Genomic DNA, 23,676 nt, shown 5'->3' with positions numbered 1-23,676 from the left:
AATTCAGTTAAGTTGCTATTATGAACTACATTTGGATAAATATAAAATGAGCTTATTCTCATAATTTATAGCTACAGCTTTTCTTCTATTTATAACAAAACATTGGTTACCTTTTAATAGGTTGTACGGCCTTTCTTTGAGAGAACAAGTAATTTTGCCATAATGAAGATCTCTAGTATGTTAAAATGATGGTGCTGCCAGGCCTGGTGGCTCGAGTCTCTAATCCCAGCACTTTGGGAGGCGAAAGTGGGTGGATTATTTGAGGTCAGGAGTTTGAGACCAGCCTGGCCAACATGGCGAAATGCCATCTCTACTAAAACGATACAAAAATTAGCCAGGCATGCTGGTAGTGAATGTGTGTAATCCCAGCTACTTGTGGGGATGAGGCAGGAGGATCATTTGAACCCAGAAGAGGGAGGTTGCAGTAAGCTGAGATCACACCACTGCACTCCAGCCTGGGTGACAGTCAGACTCCATTTCAGTAAAATAAAATGATTATGAAGATTGTCTAGAAATGTGGTTGATGCTCTGTAATATGATGCCAAGTGTCAAACAGCGGGCGCCAAAGACTAGTAAAGATAATTATAGTCATGTAAATATATATATATGCATTTGGACAAGAGCTAAAGACAAAATTTAAAATGCATGTTAGTGTGGAGGAATTAAAGATAATTTCCTTCCTTCTTTTCTTATCTCCCCCCAATATATTTTATTCTTAATAATTTTTGGCCAACTAAACAATAAGCTCAGAAAAATAATCCAATATGCATTTGGTCATTTAGTCTGGAATCTTAGTAATGCTGCATGTTAAGGACATCCCTGACTTAATGTTCAAAGGGTATAAAAGACAGCCTCCAATGACCCTACCCCCTGGGATTCATGCCCTTGAAATGCCCTCTTCTTGCATGTGGGCTGGACTGACTGACACTCTCCTTGTGTAAAGAACAGGGATAAGAAATGGAATAGCACCTCCAAGATTAGGTCATAAAAAGTCTGCAGCGTGTACTCAGGAGGCTGAGGCAGGAGAATTGTGAATTGCTTGAACCCAGGAGGTAGAGGTTGCACTGAGCCAAGACCATGCCACTACACTCAAGCCTGAGCTATAAGAGCAAAACTTTGTCTGAAGAAAAAAAAATGTCTGTGGCTTCCGTCTTGGGTACTCCACCTCTCTGGCTCTTTGCTCACTCACTCTGAAAGAAGCCAGGGGTCACACAGTGAGCTGTTCTACAGAGAGGCACATGGAGCAAGGAACTTATATCTTCTGCCAAGAGTCACATAAGTGAGCTTGGAAACTGAGTCACACCCTGCACATTCATGTACACAAGGATTCAGTTAAGCCTTGAGATGACTACATCCCTTGCCAACACCTTAATTGCCACCTTGTGAGAGACCCAAAGTCAGAAGCAATCAGCTCAGCCTTCCTGGATCCCTGACAATTCTATTTTCTTAACTGACATACTAAGCACATACAACTTTAATTGACCCCCACAAAAAAAGTACCAAATGTACAAGTGAAAAAAATCCAGTTTGTAAGAAGAAAAGTTCCTCTCCAAAGTTTCCTTTCTTGTTAAAGAATAAATCGTGTTAGAAATAATAGTTGGTTTTAAGACTTTCTTCATAGCCTTCTTGCTTTTTGCTAATAACTCTTTAAGCCCTATCCTATGTAGCTGTTACACATGCTCAGACACCTAGTACATTCTATGTCCTTGTACTTTAACCAAGATATTGATGCTATTACTTTTCTAAGTCTTTTTGCAAGCAACTTCCTGTCCCTTCCTTATTTAGACTTCCTCTTTTCCTTTTGTTCTCCATTGCCTTTACCTATTCAAGAAAGTTTTAAGTTATTAGCCAATCAGGTTCAGTTTTAGATTGTGAAGTCTGGCTCCAACCAACAGAGATCAGACACAGCAGTAAGGATGACCCCAAATGCATAAAAGATAAGTATGTCTGCTTTTCCTTTGTTTGTTGTACTCTTGTGGCAAGATGGCTAACAGGAGCACCCTGCCTGCAGAAAGTAAAATTGTCTTGCTAAGAGGTCCTTTGTCTCAGTGCCCATTGTTCTTGCAGCACAGAGCATCTGTTTCCAACACAGTTCATACAAGCTTAATATCAGCTGTTTTTATATACAGCTGTATTCTTGCAAAAAAGCTATCCTATATGTATATACAAAAGTTGTTTACATAGGTCTGTACAGAGATAATGGAAAGGCAAAGAAAATGGACATCATAAATGCCGTTTTAAGCTACTAATTTGTGGGGGCCATTTGTTATACAGCAATCAATAGCACATATAGAAATTTATATTCAAATCTCTGGAAGTTTGTCCTTTATGAGGACATGATAATTTACTTGATTTACTATTATTGTGCTTATAAACATTTTTAATATCTCTGATTGAGAGTTACAGACTGCTTTTTTGGAAACAAATAAAAGAAGTTGGAGTGTATAGAGGAAAGGATTATTATTAGCCAAATGATTAGGGTGACCTCTAGGAGCTGAAAAAGGCCAGGAAGGCCGGGCGCAATGGCTCATGCCTGTATTCTCAGCACTTTGGAGGTTGAGGCAGGTGGATCACCTGAGGTCAGGAGTTCATTACCAGCCTGGCTAACATGGTGAAACCCATTTCTACTAAAAATACAAAAATTTACTGGACATGGTGGCACACATCTGTAATCTTAGCTGCTCAGGAAGGCTGAGACACGAGGATTGCTTGAACCCAGAAAGCGGAGGTTGCAGTGAGCCAAGATTGCACCACTGCACCCCAGCCTGGGTGACAGAGTGAGACTCCATCTAAAAAATGAAAAGGAGAGGGGAAAAAAAAGGCAAGGAAACAAACTCTCCCCTCAGAATTTCAGAAGGAACCAATTCTACTGACACCTTGATTTTAGTCCAAGGCGACTGACTTTGGATGTCTGACCTCCCACACCATAAGATAATAACTTTGTGTTGTATTAACCCACAGAGTTTGCAGCCATTTGTGACAGCAGTGATGGGAAACAAATAAAGCTGATTGAGCTTTAACAGTACAACTGTTTCCTCATCTGTAAAATGAGGATCTTAACAGTGTCTGCCTCCCAGAGCTGAGGAGAGGGAGTCAATATGTATGTAGTTTATAGACGGGTCCTGCACCAGCTCTGAGAGCGTGAACTCCATTTCAGGCCTTTTTCTAGTCATTGGGCTATGGACTTTATCCAGCTGTGTCCTGCAGGAAAAATTAGCCCTCCAGAAAATTATTGCAGTGACCATTTTCTCATTCCTGCCAGGGATGACACAGTGATGGTACCCTAGATACGTAGGGAAGCAGCTCATTCATTTCATGCTCAGGAGCATAAGAGTTAAAGAATGAGGAAAGAAACATGAAAAGTGGCTTAACAATCAAAACCAGGCTTATTCTCCAAAACTGAAGAACTCTCCCACCACCTCAGCAGGAACTAGCCAGAAAGAACATGTTGCCCCTCGTCCTTTTTTATAACTATAGGGACTGGATTGACAGAGTAGGAGCATCGTGCGTCACCATCTTGGACAAACATCACCATTCTAATTTTCCCATGATTAAAAAAAAAAAAAAAAAGCCGGCCGGGCGCAGTGGCTCACGCCTGTAATCCCAGCACTTTGGGAGGCCGAGGCAGGTGGATCACGAGGTCAAGAGATCTAGACCATCCTGGTCAACATGGTGAAACCCCGTCTTTACTAAAAATACAAAAATTGGGCACGGTGGCGCGTGCCTGTAATCCCAGCTACTCAGGAGGCTAAGCCAGGAGAATTGCCTGAACCCAGGAGGCAGAGGTTTCAGTGAGCCAAGATAGCGCCATTGCACTCCAGCCTGGGTAACAAGAGCGAAACTCCATCTCAAAAAAAAAAAATCCAGCCCCCAAACATCAGCCTAATGGCTAAATGTCAACATAACCGGAACGATTCGAACCTTAAGATAAATGTTTCTCCAACCAGAAACATGCCAACCCAGAGATAGCCTCCCCTCTTACCAGAGACATTGCTACTCCGCAATAAACTTTTCATAGACACATTCTGAACCTACTAGAAAGTCTCTGCTTCCTAAACCCTTAAGTATCCTTAGTCTGTAAAAGAGAATGCTCCTGACTGAAATAGGCTGGAAGCTCCATCTATTTTGGAGAATAAACCTGTCTTTGCCTGTTAAGCCGCTTTTCGCGTTTCTATCGTCTTTCTCTAACTCTTACAAGGGCTATTTATTGGGGGTTATTTTCTCAGGGAAACCATTTGAGAGGTGTTGCATAGAAAATGTGGAGGTGACGAATGTGCCTTGTTCTAATTAGTTCACAGTTAAATAGATACAGGTGGAGTATTTATAATCTGAAACGCTTGGGACAGGAAGTGTTTCGCATTTTTTTTTATTTTGGAATATTTGGGTATATATAATGAGATAACTTGGGGATGGGACCCAAGACTAAACATGAAATATATTTATGTCTCATATACACTTTACACACATGGCCTGAAGCTAATTTTATAAAATAAATATGTGCATGAAATATATGATCCATCATAGGAGGTCAGCTATGGAGTTTTTCACTTGTGGCATTGTGTTGGCACTCAGAAAGTTTTAGATTTTGGAGCATTTTGGATGTGGGGATGCTCAACCTGTAACAAAACTAACGGAAAAGTTTGATTAAAAAAAAAAAAAAATGAAGGCCAGGTGAGGTGGCTATGCCTGTAATCTCAGCACTTTGGGAGGTTAAAGTAGAATCGCTCAGACCCAAGAGTTTGAGTGCAACCTGGACAGCTAATGATGCTTCTATTTCTATTAAAAGAACAAAAAAAGATTTCCAAATTGCCGGGACCCCAAGGCTTATGGAGGTGGGGCGATGGGAGTGGAGCCCACTTTGCAAGCTCCAGGGGAGGGGTCTGATAAATTGAAAAATGACTTTTACATTAAGATGTTTAACTGAAATCAGCAGGGGGTAAAGGACAACTTTTCCCCACCCACAAGTCCTATGGTATATGAAGGCTGGTTTCATAAAATTTTGAATAAAGGAGAAGGAGTTAAGGGTACTTCAGTGGGATATGCTACAGCAAGGAGATTAATGTTGCTTTCCAATTGTTCCTGAAAACCTTGACTTCAGAATAGTTAAGAAGAATACTTAGAAGAAAGAATACTTATGAGAAAGACGGTAGCGTAGAATTACGAACTAATTCATTATAAACAGCTACAGCGAATTTCGCTACAGAAGAAAATGCAAATTTGCAGCAAGTTCAGTAAGGGCAAGGGGAGTTGAAGGAAACAGAAAATACTTGCCATTTTGTTTCTTTGACTTATTTTTTGGCTGGCTGTACCTGAGAAAATGAGTTTCTCTCTTTCTTTCCTCTCCCTTTGTCTGCGTGTGCACCTTTACCTTGGAAGGAAAAAAGAACTTGTCCAAATTTCCTAACTTGTAGAATAGAAATAATTGTCACCTTGGAAGATCATTAGGATAATTTAGAACAAAAACTTCACAATCCTAGTAGTAGGTAGACAATACAGGGTTTGTTTTACCTTTCGCTTCTCAAGTTTTCTTTCCTGAAGCTTAAAAATTGCCCTAACTTAAAAAGCTGTGTCAGCTACACCGTAATACTGAGCAGTAGAAAATTACCTAGTAGCAATGTTGGGGGAAAAGACTATATCCAAGAACACCAGAAAAGTCAGTAAGCTTACTCCCAATGTCTGGCCATGGGAGATCGAAGCAGAAGACTTACTTGAAGTGGGTTTCTCTGATACTGTCTTTTCCTTTTTCTGAGGCGGAGTCTAGCTCCGGAGTGCAGTGGTGCAGTGTGGGTTTACTGCAATCTCCACCTCTCAGGTGCAAGCAATTCTCCTGCCTCAGCCTCCCGAGAGGGTAGGATTGCAGGTGCTTGACACCATGCCCTGCTAATTTTTTGTTTTTTTTTTTAGTAGAGACGGTTCTCACTATCTTGGCCAGAATGATCGTGCTCTCTTGACCTCGTGATCCGCCCACCTCGGCTTCCCAAAGTGCTGGAATTACAGGGGTGTGCCAATGCAACCGGCCAATGCTAAAAAGTGTACTTATATTTTATTCAATGTGATCATGAAAAAGCAGGATTTGCATCACCTGAGTAGCTAGTTAGAAATACAAATTTTAAATTAGCTAGGCGTGGTGGTGTGTGCTGGTAGTCTCAGATACTTGGAAGGCTGAAGTGGGAGAACTGCTTGAACCTGGGAGGTCGAGGCTGTAGTGAACCAAGATTCTCTACTATGTTAGGTTTTCCTGTTTCTTTTGTTGACAAAGATTATTTCCTGGACCAAACTTGAATCGGACTTCTCTAAACCCTTTCTCCTTAAGCCCTGACTTTTGGGCTTCCATTTTCTTCTCTGCATTGTCCAATTTTGGCCGGAATCCTGCTACGTCAGTTTGCCAGAATCCCCCATCCTGGTTATCTGATCTGGTCCTTCCTCCTCCACTATCTCCAGGAGATACCTATCCTGATCTGCTTTCAGCAAAAATTCTGTTAAGTAGTTTAGGCAGAATACTCTTGCCATAAATGTTGACTTTTTCCTTTTTTTCCTTCTGAGATGAAGTCTCACTCCATTGCCCAGGCCAGAGTGCAGTAGTGCGATCTTGGCTCAGTGCAACCTCTGCTTCCCTGGTTTAAGCAATTCTTGTGCATCAGCCTCCCAACTGGCTGGGATCATAAGTGTGTGCCACCATGCCTGGCTACCTTTTGTATTTTTAATAGACGTGAGGTTTCACCATGTTGGCTAGGCTAGTCTGGAACTCCTGACCTCAAGTAATCCACCCTCTTCAGCCTCCCAAAGTGCTGGGATTACAGGTGTGAGCCACTGTGCTTGGCTGACCCTAGATGTTTTCGGTTAGTAATTTCTCATTCACTGACTCCCTCACCCTTAGGAAGTCAAGGGATAGATCTTTGACTATAAATTCGCACCTGTTTTTTTGTATTTGGAGTGGAGGTCAGTTTTCTTGACTACAGAACCCCATTGCAGTGGTTCCCATACCTATTGCAATGGTTCTATCTAACATCTGCTTTCATGTTCTTTAAGTGTCTTGAGGAATTTTTTTCAACACATACTGTAGCTTTTAAAAGGAAGTAACTGCACAGTCCACAGTTGACTGTGGGGTTGTGTGACCTTGAGAGTGAAATAAGGACATAAATTAACTAGAATTACTATAGGTATTTTTAAATATACTTTTATTTCCCTTACAACTCCTTCAGCATAACAAAGGATTAAGTGTTTTTGAATGGAAGAATAGAGACATTTTAAAAGAAGCACTCATAAAAGAGCAATCTTTGTACTCTGAAACACTGCAGAACAGAATTTTAAAATGTAGTTACCCTTGATGGCAGTGTGTTACACTGACGAAACTAACAATGATCTTTGGAAGTTGAGTATGCATTTATAGGATCTGTTTACTAAAATGAGGACATTTATTAAGAATTACCAATTATGGCTGGGCACTGTGGCTCATGCCTGTAATCCCAGCACTTCTGGAGGCCGAGGCGGGTGGATTACTTGAGGTCAGGAGATCGAGACCATCTTGACCAACATGGTGAAACTCTCCCATGTCTACTAAAAATACAATAACTAGCTGGTTGTGGTGGCCATGCCTGTAGTCCTAGCTACTTGGGAGGCTGAGGCAGGAGAATCACTTGAACGCAGGCGGAGGTCGCGGTGAGCCGAGATTGCACTGTTGCACTCCAGCCTGGACAACAGAAGCGAAACTGTCTCAAAATAAAATTATCAAACCAATATCTTTTTTGTCATATTAGAAGTTTTACTAAAACTCAAATAGTGACTGATGAAGGTTTTTTGTCTATGTATAAATTATGCAACAGAGCAAGCATACATAAGAGCAGAGGGAGAAAAATAGAATCCAGGAAATACACAGAATTTTAGCTGAGCAATACTTTATGACTGACATGCAGCATGGATCATTAAATGCAAGTGAGGAGAGCCCCAGTTTCCCTTGACAATAACAGAAGGAAACAAAGGCAGTCTTCTGGGCTTCCATGTAGACCCAAGTTAGCAATCTATGGTGTGTAGGTCAAATCTGCCAGCTGCCTGTTTTAGTAAAGCTTTATTGGAACAGTCATATTTATTTGCTGACATATTATCTATGTTTGCGTCAGCACTGCAATTCCCTCTTGGAAGGAGATGGTCTCTACTGCTTAAGAAATACATGGAATGTAACCAGACCCTTTATGATCTGAGGATTAGAGAAAAGCTGTGCAATTCTTTTATGTGGATTTGCTGAGAGGGCTGGGCTCTGACCTGGAGCGTGGAACTAGAATGAGTAGGATTCCCGGGGCTGACTGGCCTCTTGGTTGGCGACACTGAATGGGAACTGAAAGAATTGCACCCAGTATTGCAGCTGCAGGTGTCCCCAGAGCAGCTCAGTGCTCAAGGAGTGAGTGTGCCTTCCCTGCAGGAGCCCATGCTGGGGTCTGCCCAGGTTCGCCTAGTCCTTGTGGGAGCTAAGTTCCTTCAATCTGGCTGCCTGTTTCTGAATATATCATGGGCCAGCAAGAAGCAGGGGGAGAAATAGGATGCTCACACCTTATCTCCCTCTGCTAGGGCTGTATCAGTTTAGTGAATCACTTTTTCTTCCGGAAGTAAAGATAGAAACAGATCCTTTTTCCTTCAAAATGAATAATGCTGAGGACTCAGCCTTATGTGGTCAAACACATGCAACCTTGAATGCCGCTTTTCCTCATCAGACCCATCAGGGAAGAAAGAAGATCCCTAGCCAAAGATGAGAGTAGCTCAGAGAATGGTATACACAACACGGGTAGAGGAGAAAGGGCTGAACTGCTGTGACAGCCTGCAGGTGTCTCTGAAGTGTTTCCCAACTCTGGGACATCAATGGGGTGCCAAACAATTCAATTCAGTTCTGGTACTACCCAAAATTACTGCAGACTACACAGGTCAAGGGCTAAGTCACTTAAATATGCCCCACTTAGACACTAGCTGCAAAATGGGGTGCCCAAGCTACCCACACTTAGGCCCAGTCAGATTCAAATTTGGGGGGGTTTCCATGATCTCTTCCCCTCCCCCAGATCATGACTCTTAAAAACTCAGGAAAATACTTACATTTGCTAGTTTATGATAAAGGATATTCGGGAACAGCTAATGGGAAGAGATGCATAGGGCAGGACATGGAGTTGGGAACATGTGGAGTTTTCATGTTATCTCCATGTGCCTTACCCCCTCAACATCTCAATGTGTTAACTAACATGGAAGCTCTCCCAGTCTCTTGTAAGACAAGGTCTTGCTTGTCACCTAGGTTGGAGTGCAATGGTGCAATCTTAGCTCACTGTAGCCTCGAACTCCTGGGCTGAAGCCATCCTCCTGCCTTGGCCTCCCAAAGTGCGGCAATTACAGGTGTGAGCCACTACACCCAACCCAAATCTTACTATTTAGGCATTTTAATAGAGGTGTTATTATCTTGGTGGAATTGATTTAAATTATGGCCATAGATAAATAGACTCAAATCGACTCAGTCTCTGGTCCTTCTCTCTTCCCCAGAGGGATCAGTACTTCCATGAGGTGTGAGTTCCTGACAGCCTGAACTCTTACCACAACGTCACACAATCAGATTTGGACTGCCCGGGAATAAGTAAACCATTTATCCTTTACAGACATCCTGCTAAAGACCAATGACACCCAAACAGTTCAAAAACAGAATTGGTCCCTGGACTCAAAATCCCATATATGGTTGACTTTTGTGTTGATTGTCTATAGACGTTAGCTACCTTAGGGGACTGTCTAGAGACCAAAGAAAATCTAGTCTCTACAGTGCTCACATTGAAGGTGATGGAGACTCCCAGAGACCATTGTCTTGAGGACTTCTATCAAGAAAAAAGCTTAAGCCAGACTAACAACCTTGTTTTCTTTGGGCTATGTAAACATCTATAGTTTCCATACAGCTAGTGAGGCTAGAAACGTGACACTTCAAAAGATGTTTCATTTAAAGTGGGTGAGCGAAGTAACTGAGCTTTGCAATGAGAGCTTTGGCTCTTTTGTCCTGCTCGTGAATGGCTAATGTACATGCCATCTCTGTTCAGACAACACCTAATGTGTGTGAGATGATGGATTGGTTTCTGGATAAAGGATAATGGATTTGATCAATTTCATTTGAAATGATCAATGTTTTGTCTAAAGATGAAGCTTTTCTGGGTTAGTGCCAAGGCATGTTCATTGCATTACACAAATTGATTAGAGAAGTCTTAGTCCCTCACACTTGCTATGCTGACAATTCAGCCTGTCAGGGTGCCATTGTGCAGTCGGGTGGGAAGATCACCTTGGCCATATGTCCTGGAGGCCACCTGGCTGAGAGCTCTCTGTACGCAGGTTTCCAGAGGCAAAACTGACTGGTCTATGGGCCATTAATGAGCTGCTAATCAACCTTCCATCTTATAATGGAGTGGATGAATGAAATGAAATAGGAAATATCCTCTTCTAGGCATAGTGGCTCACACCTGATCCCAGCACTTTGGGAGGCTGAGGCAGGAGGGTCACCTGAGGCTAGGAATCGTAGGCCAGCCTGGGCAGTACAGCAAGACCTCATCTCTATAAAACTAAAAGCAGATGCTGTGGCATATACCTGTGGTCTCAGCTACTTTGGAGGCCGAGGTGGGAGGATCATTGAGCCTGGATGGATGGTCAAGGCTTCTGTGGGTGACAAAGTGAGACTCTGACTCAATAATACAGAAGACAGCATGGCAAGCATATAAATCTTGGTATTTTGGGAGTCTTGATCTCCTTAGAAGGACACAGCTGAGTCTTCAAAATCGATGCAATTGAACCTTTTGCACCTGTTACCAGAAGTCCATAATGTGTTGAGGAACATCTGTTAAGGCTACGAGGTTTAGACTGAGAGCTTAAATGGATTAAAAGACGGGATTCTAAACTGGAGTTTACAAGACCCCTAACATTGTGTGAAGTAGTTTGTGTGTCTATGTCTGTACCTCATGGAGGACAGCTCAAGCTTCCCTGATGGGCTTTGTATTATTCCACAAAACAGAATTAGTACAAAAACCTCCCCTTTTCCACTCATATCTCCACTTCTTGATTTTTTTCCTGATTATGTTAACAACTGCTCTTGGGTTGATACCTACTATCAGTCAGAGGATTCTAGTGCTACGCATGGGTGGAAAAAATGAAAAATCCCAATCCACGTTATTGTTGCGGCACCAGTGGGAGTAAGACCTGGGGCTCAGGGTGTAGGTCGCAGGCTTTGTGGGTTAGGTGGAGTCCACAGAACCCGGGAGGCAGAGGTTGCAGTGGGCCAAGATGGTGCCACTGCACTCCAGCCTGGGCAACAGAACAGACTCCATCTCAGAAAAAGTAAAATAAAACGAATGCAATCTGTAACCTCAATGGGTCTACAGTCACTTTGGGGCCTAAATTAAAGAGAAAGCAGGTGCAGTGTCTCACGCCCTGTATTCTCAGCACTTTGGGAGGCAAAGGCAGGCAGATAAGCTGAGGTCAGGAGGTTGAGACTAGTCTGGCCAACAGGGTGAAACCCTGTCTCTACTAAAAATACAAAAATTAGCTGAGTGTGATGGTGGGCACCTGTAATCCCAGCTACTTGGAAGGTTGAGGCAGGAAAATCACTTAACCCAGGAGCCAGAGGTTGCTGTGAGCCAAGATTGCTACTGCAGTCCAGCCAGAGCAACAAGAGCAAAAATCTGTGTCAAAGATAAATAACAAAAAGAGAAAGCAAAGACTTTTTAAGTGGGTTTTTGTGTGTGTGTGTGTGTGTGTGTGTGCCAGGCTCTTAGAAACATACATTCCCCTATTAGTCTCTGAGCAGTCTGAGGTTATGATCATCCACCTCCTCCACCAAGTTTTTTTTTTAACCAGAACATGAAAGCTTATCCTTGATGATGTAGAAACTAAGTGCTAAAGACAGAGATGGGGGAACAACACACCCTGGGGGCTGTTGGGGGTTTCAGTGGGAGGAGAGAGTATCAGGTTAAATAGCTAATGCATTCGGGACATAATAACTAAGTGATGTGTTGACAGGTTCAGCAAACCACACATTTACTTATGTTACCTGCATGTCCAGCACTTCTAGCCCAGAACTTAAAATATAGGTAAAATGATAAAGCATATTTAATAAACGCCATGTACGTCCTTGTTCTTCATACTGGGAGGTTCTTAAGGAATTCTCCGTAAACCCTGGAAAGTCCTTCTAACTTTAACCGAGAGAGGAGGACTGTCAGCATCCCAGGGGTGGAAATATCAGAGGGGGATGAGTAAGAGGGAGCTGAGCAAGGACCCTCTACTTTTTCCCTCCTGCCAGCCATTCTGCTTATTTTAGAAAAAAAGGTTAATTCTGACTAGCATGGTAGAATTTTCAGAATTGAGAGATTTGAGTGGAGTAATACACTAGAATTTCCTTTGTTCTGGAAAGGAAACCGAAACCTGAGAGAAACGGACTCTCAATGTCATCCATACAATTTGTGACTAATGTGTCCCTTTCCAGTCTGACCTCATGTTGACGTGCTTCTAAAGCATCTTTGTCTTGCTGCCTCTTATTTCTAGAATGTCAAAGCATGATCAGGGCTTGTGACTGAATAATTTGCTGTGGAGTAACACATGCTGTGTTTGAATAAAATTTCCACCTTCTGAGTGTATCTTTACCTATTGGATTACACTGAAAGCACTACAAAAGGGTCTGGATGGGGAGAGCTCAGGGAAAGGTCATCCCAAAACTCAGGGCTAGGAAGGAGACCAGTGCTAACTGAACATCTCCTTTGGGCAAAGCCCTGCATTTCACACATCCACATCTCATTCCATTTAATCTTCAGTAATCCTCTGAGCTTGGTACAAGCACACACAATTTGCGGAGGAGGATAAGTTTCTGAGAAGTTAAGACATTTACCTAATCTCACCTGGTCCCTAATTATTGATGGAACCCATATGTGAACTCAATTGGCCAATTTCTACTCTTTGTCCTCTACAGCGGGCTCCCTGCCAGAGTTTGTCATGGAAGATCAGCACACAGGTAAGTTGATCTGAGGATCTGATCTCCAGGGATCTTCCCCCCCCACCCCCCCACCCCGCTATTTCTGTTCCCCTTGGAGGATTCAGCAGATGCCTAGAGTTGGAGAATAATGGGAGGGAGTCATGGTCTTCACATTTGGGAAAATGAGCTTACATGAAATGATGCAAAGGACAAAAATAGTTGACCAGGCACGGTGACTCACACCTGTAATCTCACCACTTTGGGAGGCCGAGCCGGGTGGATCCCCTGAAGTCAGGAGTTCAAGACCAGCTGAAACTCCGTCTCTACTGAAAATACAAAAATTAGCTGGGTGTGGTGGCAGGGACCTGTAGTCCCCACTACTTGGGAAGCTGAGACAGAAGTGATGGAACCTGGGAGGCGGAGTCAAGATTGTGCCACTGCACTCCAGCCTGGGTGATGCAGTGAGACGCCATCTTAAAAAACAAAAGAAAACAAAGAAGTCGGCATTCAATTCATTGCATACATCTGTGCGTTGGCGAAGGGATCTATCAACATTACTATTTAATTCTCCCAATAACCCAGAAAGTTAAGTACCCTAACAATTCCCACCTGTAGATAAGCTAAGCGCTCGTTAACTTGTACCAGTCTGGTAGCTAACTAAGTAAAGGGTCCTTAATTCATACCCGGGTCTGAGTTCTGAGCCTTACCTGGTCGTATTGCATCTGGTGTTGAGAGTGATTATTCTGCTCCCATCAAGTGGTAGGTCACAGAAATCTTTTATTTATGGGCAGTTCAGGCAAGTAAATTTTATTGTCTAATGACACAGCTCTTTTTGTTTAGAGCTGTCAATGTGAGATAACCTCCCATTCTGCTATGTTGGTAGTTACTCATTTACACAGGCATGCTGTTCATTTAATTGTTCAACCTTTTGACCACCATAAAGTTAATCTGATTAAAAAATTCTTCATATAGAAAATTGCTAATAAATACCAAAAGCGCTAGGTCAACAAAGCCAGGCATGCTTGATTAAATATCCATGGAGCTTATGAAATGTCTGCGTAGGTCTGGCGTTTGTAAAGAGACATTTAAGATGCTGGCACAATCTTTGCTGTCATTGGGCTATTGCTAACATATCAGTCTTATCTTGACCATCAACTTTGACTTTTCCCCTGGAAAAACAACTTAAGCTTTCTACATTTGCTACATTTCTGACACCATACAGAATTCATGCATTTTAAGACATACGCTTTTGCAGAAAATGAGACTTTTAAGAGGCTAAAATGATATGAATACTGCATATTTTAAAATCTCTAAAGCAACATAAACCTTCCAAAGGGGACAGGGAAAAGAAGGCTTCAAAGCAGGAGGAATGTACATTAAACGTGAAAGGGGATTTCCTGTCTCTGAGATTGCAGGACAATGTTTGCCAAGAATGTCTTTCTTTGAAGATGCCTGTGAAGAGAGTCGGTTTCTTCTCTGCAGTAGTTTTGGATGCAGGGAAAGAGTCTTTTGAATTTTTACATTTTCATTTCGTATATTCTTAAATCTATTGACTGAGGTCTTTGGCGGTGTTGTATGAATTGTCAGGCAAAAGCAACTTGGTGAAAAATATCTGAAAAAACTGAAAGGAGAAAGTATGAAGTTGTTCTGCTTCTGGTGAGAATTCCCCAATGCAATTTCCACATGTGAATACTACGTTGTGTTCCACTGTTCTGAGGTTGAGTATCCAGTCATATCGACTCCCTGTATTTGAAGTTGTTCTGCTTCTGGTGAGAATTCCCCAATGCAATTTCCACATGTGAATACTACGTTGTGTTCCACTGTTCTGAGGTTGAGTACCCAGTCATATCGACTCCCTGTATTATAATTTGGGATGAAAGCTGGTCTCTGGGTAACAGATGCATTTTACTGGCAAATGCAAAAGTTAAGATGAGTCCTTCGCTTCATGTAACTTTTCTGTCCTCAACCCCCTTTACTTGAATTTGTGAAGGGGGCACTCTAGCTGTTGAAAAACCTTTCTAATAAGGTGGGCTGAAATTTAATGGAAATCTTGCATTACTGAAATACAAGCTCTGAAGTCAGTAGGATGTGTCTAACAAGTACCAAAGTATTAGAATAAGTTAGTGCATTGAAGTCCAGTTACACAGATAAAATATGGTTCTTGATTTAAAAGTAATATATGCTCCTCGTACCAAGTGTGAAATAAGGAAAAAAAAATCACCCCCATTATCATGTCATCCAGAGGGAACCTATGAACCATTTAATGCAGTTCCCTTCAATCATCTGTGTTTAATGGCTGCCTGTCTCAAAATGTGGAATAGTGCCTGATATGCCAGAAACTGAAATGATCTTGTCCATATACTACAAATATTATGTGTTTCATTTGACCAGAGTTTGTTTTGCTTTTGATTACTGTGAAACTTACTGAAGTTACAGCTGGAAGCAACGTTAACCCGTTTTGCGACTTACTCCCGCTTGGTACTTGATTTTTGGGGGGATGTTTTGTCTTTGACTTGGAGAATCTGCTCTTTAGACTTATCTACGTAAATATGAGAGCTTGCATTACTAAAGCTAATAGAATAATTCAGTGACATCGTTAGTTTTAATAGGTAAAACACAACCTAAAGGGCACTGGCCCTGGACTTAGGCACATCTGGAGCCCAGTCCTGGCTCTGCGATTTCAAACCTGTGCAGCCTTAAGCAAATCGCCCAACTCAAATCTCTATGATCCTTAATTTCCTCATCACTAAAATGACGGTAAAAACCCACATCATATGATTATTGTGAGATAAAAATATGAATATTCAAAGAAAATCACCAGATAAACTTGAGTCGTCACACAGTGTGACAGAATTCTTCTAAAAAATCAACGCTTATCATGCCATGTAAGTTTTTCTAAGTGAAAAAGCCATACTGTTAAAACGTTAAATGGTACCCAGCCTTTTATTTTTCCTACAAATGATACTGTGCTAAAAGACAAACCTAAAATGAAGAGTGTTCACTTTTTGAAGGGAAACTCTAGGGCTGATTCAGGTTGTTTGTTCTAGTTAAATCTATACCTTGGAAAATTACTGTCATTTTAATTTCCTTCCCATTGTTCTTTGAGTACTCAAAGTTCTTACAGCCACCTGATATTTCATTTTTGAGCAAGTGCTTCTAAAATTATGAAGGTGTCTTTTATCTCTACTTCTTAGAAATCAGTTTGCAGCTGGTAGTAATTTTAATTTGCCAAGCACCTCTTATGAGCAACAGACTTTCAATGCCCTTCTACCTATGTTATCTAATGGTTGCAAAAATTTGAATGAAGCAGGAATATGATTCCAGTTTCTACATGTTCTTCTATTTTTATTTTTGAGATGGCTGGAGTGCAGTGGCATGACCTTGGCTCACTGCGACCTCTGCCCTGTCCCCTTGGCTTGAGCAATTCTCCTGCCTCAGCCTCCCAAGTAGCTGGGATTACAGGTGGCTAATTTTTGTATTTTTAGTACAGATGGGATTTCACCATGTTGGCTAGGCTGGTCTTGAGCTTCTGACCTCGTGATCCACCAGCTTCAACCTCTCAAAGTGCTGGGATTACAGACATGAGCCACCATGCCCCGTTCTTTTGTCATGTTCATCCTGTCAATGTTTTATGTTCCTTTACCATGTTGACCTTCAGTTGACATTTTGTCATATTTTCAGAAATGATGCGGTTTCTCTGCTTATTATATATGTTACCTATCTAGATATAAGCTTTGTGAGAACAGAAGTCCTGTCTGAGTTTAGCTCATCTGTATCTCCAAAAGCTAGCACAGGGTAGGACTCAGCTCAGTCAGACACTTGCTGAAGAAATTGCAAGAATGGAAGCTCGCTTCTCCCACAACATCCCCTATTATTACCGGAAATTAACCCATTAGTCTCATCAGGAAATAAAATGCTAGAGCAATAGTTCTTGGCTGGGTGATTTTTTTGCTTCCCGAGGTGACATTTGGCAATATCTGGAGATACTTTTGGTTGTCACGATTGGGACACGCTAGCAGCATGCAATGGGCAGAGGCCAGGAAGGTTGCTAAACATCATATAATGCACAGGACAGCCCCAACCTACTCCACCTGCTGACAAAGAGTCACCAGATCCTAAATGTCAACAGTGCCAAGCTTGAGAAACTGCTAGAGAGAGTGAATGACGTCGGTTTGCTCGTTTTAAAGTTTTCATTTGGGTAATTTGAAATGATCTCAAACATACAGAAAAAGTTGCAAGAAAAATACAAAAAATGACCTTCACCCAGATTCTCCTGTTGATATAGTACCTTATTACATTATCCTTTTCTCCATATACATCTAATTCTTTTTTCTTTTTTTTTTTTGAGATGGAGTTTCGCTCTTGTTACCCAGGCTGGAGTGCAATGGCGCCATCTCGGCTCACCGCAACCTCCGCCTCCTGGGTTCAGGCAATTCTCCTGCCTCAGCCTCCTGAGTAGCTGGGATTACAGGCACGCGCCACCATGCCCAGCTAATTTTTTGTATTTTTAGTAGAGACGGGGTTTCACCATGTTGACCAGGATGGTCTCGATCTCTTGACCTCATGATTCACCCCCCTTGGCCTCCCAAAGTGCTGGGATTACAGGCTTGAGCCACCGCGCCCGGCCCTATTTTTTCTTCTTGAAGTACTTAAGGGCAAGTTACAGACATGATGTCCTGTTACCTCTATGTAAATCAGTGTGTACTTACACAGCACAGTTATCAAAATTACAATGACCCAATAACACCTTAGTCATATTTCACATATTATCCCAATTGTGTGTCAAGCAAGTGTTTTAATCCTGTTGGACTTGGGATGAGTCTGGAGCTGGAGTCCCTGGCTCTAATCCATCTCAATGTTACTTAATAAGAATTAAAGCTTTAGGCCAAGCACGGTGGCTCACACCTGGAATCTCAGCACTTTGGGAGGCCGAGGTGAGCAGATCCCCAAGGTCAGAAGTTTGAGAACGACTTGGTTAACATGGCGAAACCCCATCTCTACTAAAAACACAAAAAATTAGCTGGTCATGGTGGTGCATGACTGTAATCCCAGATACTCGAGGCTGAAGCAGGAGAATGACTTGAAACTGGGAGGTGGAGGTTGCAGTGAGATCACGCCATTGCACTCCAGCCGGGGTGACAGAGGTGGGACTCTGTCCCAAAAGAAACCTTTTAAATAAAATATCCTGGAACCTAACACTGATATTGAACTCCTGCAATTCACCACCATTGTTTGGTTGAGTTTGGCCATTGGATATCACTCTGAGTGATACCTTAGACATGGCGTCTGGACCTGTCTATCAGTGGAATTTTGTGCAGTGAGGATGGTACCATAACTCCTTCTGCCTTCCAGCTGGAGTGTCGCATCCTGCTCCAGCACCAGACACATCCCTGACAAATGCAAAGCTTTGCAATAATGGCTTCTATCAGGAACTAGTATCTCCCAAATTGAGGATTCTTCACTCAGCATTAACCTGAACAATAACAGAAATCCTTCAAAGGGCTTTTTAGGTTAAGTGCTCCCTAGTGACAGCGTAATCTGCCACTCTCTTTCTCTCTGCCTTGCTTCCATAATCTTTCTTGATATTTCAAATGAATTCTGCCTGCAATCCATGGACCAACTTTCAATAGTAAAGGTTTGTAAGTGAATATTCTTCATCAGATATTAGGTATTTGTTAGAAATTATTTAGGGCATAAGATTTCATAAGACTTACTGGATGTTGTTTTGTTACTTCCCTTTTTAATTTTCCTTTGATTCTGCTGCCGCACAGTTTTCTTCTTCCATCCTAAGGAGACCAGTGTTAGAGGCACGTTTCAGGTGCTACATACATGATGGCTATTATTAGTGATGTGTTGCTACAACTGTAGCTAATGGATTAGTTCCCTGGGGCTGCTGTGACAAATGACCGCATACTGGGTGGCTTCAAAATAAGACAGTAGCTGGACGTGGTGGCTCACAGCACTTTGGGAGGTAATCCCAGCACTTTGCGAGGCCAAGGCAGGGGGATCACGAGATTGAGATTTTGAGACCAGCCTGGCTAACATGGTGAAACACTGTCTCTACTAAAAATACAAAAAAAAAAAAAAAAAAAAAAGCCAGGACTGGTGGCGAATGCCTGTGATCCCAGGTACATGGGAGGCTGAGGCAGAATCACTTGAACCTGGGAGGTGGAGGTTGCAGTGAGCCTCAAACGGGCCACTGCACTCCAGCCTTGCCACAGAGTGAGACTCCGACTCAAACAGAAAGAAAAAGACGTGTATTCTGCTGTGGTTTAGGAGTCCAGAAGTCCAAAATCAACATGTTGGGAGTGCTGGCTCCTTATGGAGGCTCTGAGAATCAATTCCATGCCTCTTTCCTGGCTTCTGGTAGTTGCTGGTGATCCCTGAGGTGCCTTGGCTTGGTGTTGTATCACCCTAGCCTCTGCTCCATTGCTACCTGCCTTTCTTCTCCGTGTGTACATCTGAGTCTCTTCCTACAAGAACATCAATTTTTGGACTTAGAGTCCATGCTAATCCAGTATGACCTGATTTTAACATGTTTTATTTGTGTCATAGCCCCTCAAATCCCCGTTGAAGTCCTGATCCCTGTACCTCAAAATGTGCCTGAACAGTCCTGGGCTGCATACCGACATTTCAGTCAGTGACGGACCACATCCACGACTGTGGTTCCGTAAGATAATACCATATTTTTACTGTACCTTTCCTGCATTTAGGTAAGGTTAGAACACAAATACTTGACAATGTGTCACAATTGCCTGCAGAAGTCAGTACAGCAACCCACTCTACAGGTTTGTAGCTTAGGAGCACTAGGCTATACCACATGGCCTAGGTGTGCAGTACGCAATACCACCTAGGTTTGTGTAAGTCCACTCTGATGTTTGCACAGAGAAAATTGCCTAATGTCACATTGCTTAGAACATAACCCCGTGGTTAAGTGATCCATGGCTGTGTTTGGAGACTAGGGCCTTAAAAGAGATATTTAGGGTGAACGAGTTCATAGGGCAAGATCCTAACCCAATATAACTTATGCCTTTATTTTAATTTTCATTTTTTTGAATCAGAGTTTTGCTCTGTCACCCAGCCTGGAGTGCAGTGGTGTGATCTCGGCTCACTGCAACCTCTGCCTCCCGGGTTCAAGCAATTCTCCTGCCTCAGCCTCCTGAGTAGTTAGCACTACCGGTGCATGCCACCACATCCGGCTAATTTTTGTATTTTTAGTAAACATAGATTTTTACCATGTTAGCCAGGATGGTCTTGATCTCCTTACCTCGTGATCCACCCGCCTCGCTCTCCTGAAGTGCTGGGAATACAGGTGTGAGCCCCTGCGCCTGGCCCAACTTAGGCCCTTATAAGAAGAGTTGAAGACACAGACACACATAGAAAAGACTGTGAAGATAGCAGAAGATGGCCAGCTACAGGCTGACACTTTGATCTTGGACTTACAGACTCCAAAATATACTTTATATTTCTGTTTAAACCACCTGCTCTGTGGTATGGTGCTAGGAAAGTCCCAGCAAACTAATTCAGTCTGCAAAGACCCTATTTCTGGCTGGGTGTGGTGGTTCGTGCCTGTAATCCCAGCACTTCGGGAGGTTTAGATGGGAGGATTCCCTTTGAGTTCAGGAGTTTGAGGCATTGTAGTGAGTTCTTGTCTCTACAAAACCTTGAAAATGAGCTGAGCCCTGGAAGTTGAGGCTGCATTGAGCTGTGATCATGCCGCTACACTCCAGCCTGGTCACAAAGTAAGATTCTGCCTCTAAAAAGAAGACCCTATTCCCTAATAAGCTTGCATTTGGACGTTCTGGATGGAAATGAATTTTGGGGTCCCTACTAAACCCACTATACACAGTACAAGTGAAACAGTGTACTGAGAAATAAGGCTAGAGAGATAGTGTAAGACTAGATTATGGACAACCTTGAATGCCAGGATCAGCGTGTCTGGCCTTCTTTTCTAGGTGTACCAAAATCTGCCAAACTGAGGATGAACATGTGAAAAGCTTGGAGAGGAACCACAATGAGTAGATATGGAAGGCTTGTTGTAATTTCTAGATCATCTACTCCTCCTCTCAAAGAGCATCCATGGTGTGAAAGAGTTAGGGAACTGGCGACCTTGAATTGGTGGGAAAGGCTTTCAGCGTGCTCATAACCCCAAGGAGCAATGACTGTGTTCTCCTGTGCCAATCCTGATTACCATGTGCTGGCTGCTGGGATTCCTCCCCTGAAAAGGACTGTTGGGATGAATTAGGGATGTCTGTTGTGGCCAAGGGAGGGGGAAATTGGGGCTGCTATGGTTTGAACGTTTGTTCCTTCCAAAACACTTGTTGAAATTCAGTGTCCATTGTAACAGTATGGAAGGTGGCACCTTTAAGAGATGATTAGGCTGTGAGAGGTCTGCCCTTATGAATGAGATTAATGCCTTTATAAAAGGGCAAGTCCAGCCCCCTACTTGAGCTATCTCTTATGCCCTTTCTTGTCCTCCTTACATATTAAGCCTCTACCTAAATGTCAGATAATTCTCTGGAAATACGATAAACAAAAACCAGTTCTAGTTCTGACCTCTTGGAGTTTATAGTATAATAAGAGAAACATAAACATAAAATCACATGTGAAAATTCAAACAAGCAGGAGGTATTGGTCCTGTGGGAATTTACAAGGGGATTTGATTCTGGCAGAGCCTGTTACTTAAAAACTTTCTATTAACAGAATCCTCATTTTACTTGGGGTGCCAAATATACAATAAAATATTTCCTTTTCCAGCCTTTCATGGGGTTAGGGCATCCATAGAGCAGAGTTCTAACCAACGAAACAAACTGCAGCCTGCTGGAGAGTATTGGTTATAACAGGGGCAAACCAGGCTGCTGATGCTATTCCATGTCTCTTCTTACCTTGACTGTAGATGTGTGTCTGGAGTTGCAGCAAATAACAGGATTACAAGAAAAGGCCAGCAGAATTGCAGAAATATCAGTCCTGGCCTTCATGATTATTTTGAAACAAAGCATGCTGCAACTGCTCGCTTTGGGACTTCTTGTGATATCATAAAAATTGCTATTTGCTTAATCCAGTGTTAGTCATATCTTTATTTACTTGCAGTCAAGTGCATTCTTTTTTTTTTTTTTTTTTTGTACTTTAAGTTCTGGGGTACATACACAGAACATGTAGGTTTATTTCATAGGTATACATGTGCTATGGTGGTTGGCTGCATCCATCACTCTGTCACTTACCTTAGGTATTTCTCCTGATGCTGTCTCCCTAGCCCCCCACCCCCTGACAGTCCCTGGCATGTGATGTTCCCCTCCCTGTGTCCATGTGTTCTTCCTTTTCAACTCCCACTCACGAGTGAGAACATACGATGTTTGGTTTACTGTTCTTGTTAGTTTGCTGAGAATGATGGTTTCCAGCTTCATCCGTATCCCTGCAAAGGACATGAACTCATCCTTTTTTGCCACTGCATAGTATTCCATGGAGTATATATGCCACATTTTCTTTGTCCATTCTATCACTGGGCATTTGGATTGGTTCCAATTCTTTGCTGTTGTAAACAGTGCCACAATAAACATGTGTGCATGTGTCTTTATGATAGAATGATTTATGATTCTTTGGGTATATACCCAGTAATGGGATAGCTGGGTCAAATGTTTTTTCTAGCTCTAGATCCTTGAGGAATCACCACACTGTTTTCCATACTGGTTGAACTAATTTACACTCCCACCAATAGTGTAAAAGCATTCCTCTTTCTCCACATCCTCTCCAGCATCTGTTGACTTTTAAATGATCACTATTCTAACTGGCATGAGATGGTATCTCAATGCGGTTTTGATTTGCATTTCTCTAATGACCAATGATAATGAGCTTTTTTTATCATGTGTTTTTTGGCCACATAAATGTCATCTTTTGAGAAGTGCCTGTTCATATCCTTCACCCACTCTTTAATGTTTTTTTTCCCCCTGTAAATTTAAGTTGTTTATAGATTTTGGATATTAGCCCTTTGTCAGATGGGTAGAAGGGAAAATTTTCTCAATTCTGTATGTTGCCTATTCACCCTGATGACAGTTTCTTTTGCTGTGCAGAAGCTCTTTAATTAGATCCCATTTTTCTATTTTGGCTTTTGTTGCCATTGCTTTTGGTGATTTTGCCATGAAGTCTTTGCCTATGCCTATGTCCTGAATGATATTTCCTGGATTTTCTTCCAGGGTTTTTATGGTGTTAGATCTTATGTTTAAATCTTTAATCCATCTTGAGTTAATTTTTGTATGAGGTGTAAGGAAGAGATCCAGTTTCAGCTTTCTGCACATGGCTAGCCAGTTTTCCCAACATCATTTATTAAATAGGGAATCCTTTACCCTTTGCTTGTTTTTGTCAGGTTTGTCAAAGATCAGATGTTTGTAGGTGTGTGGTGTTATTTCTGAGGGCTCTGTTCGGTTCCATTGGCCTATCTCTGTTTTGGTATTAGTACCATGCTGTTTTGATTACAGTAGTCATGTAGTATAGTTTGGAGTCAGATAGTATAATGCCTCCAGCTTTGTTTTTTTGCTTAGAATTGTCTTGGCTATGCAGGATCTTTTTTGGTTCCATATGAAGTTTAAGGTGTTTTTTTCCAATTCTGTGAAGAAAGTCAATGGTAGCTTGATAGGTATAGCATTGAATCTATTAATTACTTTGGGCAGTGTGGACATTTTCACAATATTGATGGTTCCTAATGATGAGCATGGAATGTT

Source organism: Callithrix jacchus, chromosome 20 (genome assembly GCF_049354715.1).
Source record: "Callithrix jacchus isolate 240 chromosome 20, calJac240_pri, whole genome shotgun sequence".
Classification (NCBI taxonomy): Eukaryota; Metazoa; Chordata; class Mammalia; order Primates; family Cebidae; genus Callithrix; species Callithrix jacchus.
This window is presented reverse-complemented; position numbering follows the sequence as displayed.